The 5,797-nt window shown below is 37.2% G+C and overlaps 1 pseudogene; it reads left to right on the forward strand.

Moving 5' to 3' along the window:
* Positions 1 to 3,390: 3,390 nt before the first annotated feature.
* On the forward strand, positions 3,391 to 5,079 carry LOC149158862 (UDP-glycosyltransferase 72B1 pseudogene; annotated as a pseudogene).
* The last annotated feature ends 718 nt before the right edge of the window (positions 5,080 to 5,797 follow it).

A 5,797-nucleotide genomic window follows, 5' to 3' on the forward strand; every position in this document is an offset into this window, starting at 1 on the left:
CCTCATAACAATATTATCCAATAAAATAAAGACAACATATAAAACAAAGGCAACATGTCAAAACAAATAGCAATCAAGTCATACCTAGGTTTCTTTAAGATTAGTTTGTTGGAACAACAGAGGTTACCCATGTAGATGAGGATTGAGTTAAGACCTATTATGGAAGATAGAGACATAATTTTCCTCATAGAAACACACGAGAATCAAGGGTGCAAGACACCTTTGTTTGAAGGATACTGGAAGATGGAAGTGTGGAATAAGGAAGCAAGGAATGGCAAAGGACATGGGGGTATCATGGTATTAGTGAGGGAAACAGAAGGTCATTTCATTCAGTTAGAAAATAAGACTCAAACAAACAAATCATTTGGTTTAAAATATCAGAAAAAGGAAATCACATCAGAATTGCAGCATGATATTTTGTGCCGCAAGTTTCAAAAATGTACAAAAGTAGAGGGCTTGACCACAAATATCCCTTTGCAACCTTAAAATCAAATATTGCAACATATTCTCAGTTCGATGAAGTCCTTATAGTGGGTGATTTTAATGTTATGATTGCAAGTGAGAAAGTTAGCATTCTTTGTTTTAAAGAAGACTACAACCCTATTTGACTTACAGAAGAGAGTAACCATCAGTGGGAAAGATTTTCAGAGGACAAGGAAACCAATCTCTTTGATGAACAATCGCTTACTCTATCTGGGGCTTTCGATTTAGTTGTTTCTAATGGTTTGACTAGATGGGAAAACTCCAGTAATTTCAATTACAATACTTACAATGGAGCAAGTGCAGATGATTATGTAATTTTATCGCTTGGTTTATGTGAGAAAATGGAGGAAGTTTTGATTAAAGATCATCTTTGGGACTTAAAATCATATCACAAGCCAATTTATTTAAGTTTCTCTTGGACTAGAATGAAGCAATTAGAGTCATAAACTCAGTGTGTTCAACAAAATTTCCCAAAGGGCAGAATTCTTTTGACTCCAGAAAATTGTAATACCTTCAAAATGACACTAGAGAGGCTCTTCAATAAGGAGAAAATCTCAATTCACGACCTTCATAGTCACGAATTAACACATATAATTCAAAGCGTACTTGCAGAGTGCTAAATAGAAAAAATGAAGAAGTCTGAAACAAATTTCTTTCCAGTTAATGCGTGGTTTGATGAGGAATGAAAAAAGGCAAGGAGAATGTGGAAATAGTCAAACAAGGATAACAGAAAGCTCAAAGCTATAAGCATATATTAAAAGGAAAAAAAGATCATTTCATGGTTTCTAAGAGGGAAGAATTAGTCTTCCTTGGGAAAAATAACCCCAAATTATTTTGGAAGGAAATCCAACTATGAAAGATGCAAACTGAAAATAGTATTAAAGCTTCTAAATGGTTTGACTATGCAAAGAAACTTTATGAGCAAGATCCCAAGGTTGACCCTCCTCCCTTGGTCAACACTGATATTGAACTCTTCATAGTGCAAGAGGTAGAGATGGGTATCAAGAAGTTGGGTGTTGGAATAAGAAAAGACTTAGCTAAACTCCAAGTAGAGTATTTAAAGTGGGGCTTAAGGATTCTTGCACCTCACATTGCAAAAAAATTCAACAACATCATACAATAGGGTTTCTCCACAGATTGGACAACTAGTATGGAAATACCTCTTTTGAAGAGTGGTGACATCAATAATCCCTCCAATTATAGGACCACAATGATAATCCCCTTGTTTGAAAAGTTATTCGGAAGCATGCTCAAAAATAAAATTAGAAAGTGGGCAGAAGAAAGAGATAAATGTGCTAAAGGGCAAGCAAGTTTCAGACCTAAACATTCCACAATTTCTCATTGCATAACTTTAAGTCACAACATTGAAAAAGTTTGAGAGAAAAAGGAAGAATCCTTTTATTGCATTGTTGATTTAAGAAAAGCATTTGACACCATCCCTAAGGATAAGCTTTGGCACAGAATGGAGGAACTTAGGGTTCCTAGACATTTGAGAGAAGCTATGCATAAGTTGTATGAAGAAGTGATAGTCAAAATTAGAACTTCAGTGGGCATTTTTGAAAGTTTTAGAAGCGATATAAGGTTGCCCATTGCCTCCTACCCTTTTTGGTTTATATATCGACAAGCTTGAGGAGTGACTAAATTCGCAAGGGGTTGATGGTATCCATTTGGTAAGTTTTTTATAAGGCTTCTTTTGTATGCAGATGACTTTATTCTAATTGCTAAATCTACTCCTAATTTGCAAGAACACTTATTATCCCTTGAGCATTTTTGTAGAAGGTTGGCGATGCAAGTCGATATTAGCAAAATGAAAGTAGTGATTTTCTATATAAAAAAAAACATAACCAACATAAGTTCTACGTTGAAGGCAACATTCTGGAAGTAGTTGTGGATTGCAAATATGTTGGAATTGACTTCAACATAAATCTAAGCTAGGATGGTTGTAGAAAGAAAAGAACTTTGGGGGGTTGGAAAACATTTTATGCTTTTCAAAATAGATGTAGACAGGGAGAGTTATGGGACTGCAAAACCATTCAAACTCATTTTGGGTTTCTAGTGATTCTGGTGATTCTCTATGATTGTGAACTTTGGGCCAACAATACATCAGACATGCAATGGAAACAAATTGAAAAAATTCAGAATCGTTTGATTACAAATAAATTCAAAATTAAAAGTTCAGTTCCTTATGTTATCTTGTTAAGTGAAACAAGGGTTGCTCCTATTGAAGCAATTGTTATGGTGGAAGTCATAAGATATTTTCAAAAAATTGAGCAAATGGAAGAGGGAAGATGGCCTAACGTTGTCTTTAATGACATATTGTGCAAAAGAAAGAAGACTTGGATGTAGCTAAATAACAAACGGTTTAGTAAATGGGGTATTTGCTTGAACATGTGTCTCATAAACAGTAAATAATAAATATTTTGTTATGGATAAGTTCTACAAGTGTACTTGGGATAAGGAGCTAGGGAGAAAGAAAAAATATTATTTTGAAGTGTTTAATCCCACTCATAATCATCAGCAAAAAGTGTACATAAAGGCTAATATTTTTTGGAAATCCCAAAATTCTTATTGCTTAGTTAAGGACTAATTCTCATCAACTCATGAAACAAGGCGCTAGAAAATACCAAAAGAAGCATTATCTCATAAACTATCTTTAACCTAAAATAATTTTACTCTCCATATTAAAAAAAAAAAAAATCCCCGTACCAGCCACACATATATTATATATATTAATCACATACGAATCTTTCCAAGCAAAACTATACTTTTAATATATTCATAGCATCATCCATATGTATGCGCTGACGTTGCAAGCAAATATAAACTGTTTTATATAGTGATCGTTGTCCGTAGCTCTTTTGCCAAGTTCTCGAAAACGACAAAAGCGTGCTCGCTCAAAGGCGTATTTCGCAAGCGTCCTCGTAGATTTATTTAATTTAATTTCTGCTTCATCTTGACAGAACCCACCCTTCAAGTCTGCGCATTTGCTGGTTGAATTAGAGAGACATTGATGGAGTGGCAAGAGCAGAGGCAAAAGCCTCATGTCGCAATATTCCCAGCGTTTGGGTCGGGCCATCACATCCCACTGCTCGAACTTGCAAAGCAGCTGACTGTGTACCATGGCTTTTCTGTTATCTTCTTCACCGCGAAATGGATGGGAGCCTCTCCTCACCAAACCCCGCCGTCTTCGTCAGGGGCCATGATCCGCTTCATAGAGCTCCCTGATGTTCAGATCGAAGGGGATCATGCCGGGATGAACGCTTTGGTACGCATACCCTTACTATTGGAGAAAGCTCAAATATTAGTAGAAGATTCTCTCACATCTTTCCCGTTTCCTGTCTTCGCTTTCATAATCGATATTTTCGGCACACCCATGTTGGATGTTGCCTCCAAACTAGAAATACCTTCCTACATATTCTTCCCTTCTGCGGCTTCTCTCCTCTGCATCACACTCTACTTGCCAACACTTGCCCACAACATTGAAATCTCCTTCAAAGATGTGGATTTCCCGATCGAAGTGCCGGGCCTTCCACCGATTCCTGGAATAGATTTGCCGGGCCCTATGCAAGACAGATCTGATATTTCATTCAACTGGTTCATTCAACTTTCCCTTCGCCTTCACGAAGCCTGTGGAATATTGATAAATTCATGCCAGGAAATGGAACCAGAACAAGTAAAAGCTCTCGAGGAGGGAAAGGTTCTTAGCGTTCCCGAAAAGCGGCCTTCCATTTACGCCGTTGGGCCGCTCATATCTTCGTCTCTCTCGGAATCTGACGATAACTATGAGAAGGAGGGCTGCCTCAAATGGCTAGACCGCCAGCCCGCCTCGTCCGTTCTGTTCGTTGCTTTCGGGAGCCGCGGCACGCTGTCCGAGAATCAGATTCAGGAACTTGCTTTGGGGCTAGAAGCCAGCGGGCAGCGCTTCCTTTGGGTGTTGCGTAGGGAGCCTCCTCCACCAACTGAATCCACGATGACGGCCGGAGCAGAAATGATGGAGGTTCTACCTGAGGGTTTCGAGAGTCGAACCCAGGACCGGGGACTTGTGGTGTATTCGTGGGCGCCTCAGATTGGTGTCCTCTCTCATCCATCCACAGGCGGTTTCCTTTCTCATTGCGGTTGGAATTCAACGCTCGAAAGCATCTTACATGGAGTTCCGATGATCGCTTGGCCTCTCTTCGCTGAGCAGAAAACGAATGCCTTCTTTCTAGTGAAGCAGATGAAGGTGGCCACTGAAGCGAAGAAAGGGGCAGATGGATTGGTGAAGAGAGAGGAAGTGGAAAGAGCGGCGAGGGAAGTAATGGAAGGAGATGGGGGAATGGAAATGAAGAAGAGAATGGAAGAATTGATGGGGAAGGCCCGGGATGCAGTGGCGGAAGGAGGAAGTTCATCCAACGCGCTGGCCAACGTGGCTTCTGTTTGGAAGGAAATGCATGCCACTAACAAACGTTCCACTACTTCACAGATCCCGCTCATTCAGGACTGACGATGCGATATCAGTGTTATATTTGTGAATGTTATATTTGGGTTTGTGAATATCCAGTGTTAAGTATTTTGTGGAATAAAGATCCATGGTATATCTACGTGGAGGTTTTAACATTTTTGAGTTCCATTTGTTCTTTCGAGTTTGGATACCTTCACTCCGCATTTAGTATAATTTTATTCCGTTGTACTCCTGTCACCGACCAGAAAGAATGCTCAACGTAACACTATTTGACCGTCATTTTTTTACCATTTCACTTAGCTTTGACCGTCATGTTTTACCATTGCCAATGTGCATGCCAGCATAGAGATTTCCATATAGCGTTTTATATATATATATATGTATTTTCTAGTTGAATATATAAAGTAATTAATTTTATTTTTCTAGTTGAATATATAAAGTAATTAATTTGATAAAGTTGGAATGAAATTTATAAATATAATTGAGATAAAAATTATTAATTTATTAAAAAATTGTTGTGGAGGGATAAATATAATTATTTTTCCATAAGTTTATTTAAAATTATGTGTAAATTTTTTCATCTATAGTCTAGTAGAAAAGAAATATTGAAAAAATGTTGTAATGTCATGTCCTCTTGTAAAATTACATACAAGTAAATATAAAAATAAAATAAAATTAATAATAGAGCCCAAAAGCACTCTTTAACCTAATATAATAGAGATATTGTAATGTAATGTAAACATTTTAACTAAATCAAAATAAAATAAAATAAAAATAACCAAATAAAAATATCTTTATAAAAATAAAAATGACTCATAATATTCATGTGAAATATAGTCTACTTAAGGAAAATTAAATCACTCTGAATTCATA

The sequence above is a fragment of the Pinus tabuliformis genome, chromosome 5_2, assembly GCF_031772625.1.
Source record: "Pinus tabuliformis cultivar Carrire ecotype Pingquan chromosome 5_2, CPIR1, whole genome shotgun sequence".
NCBI lineage: Eukaryota > Viridiplantae > Streptophyta > Pinopsida > Pinales > Pinaceae > Pinus > Pinus tabuliformis.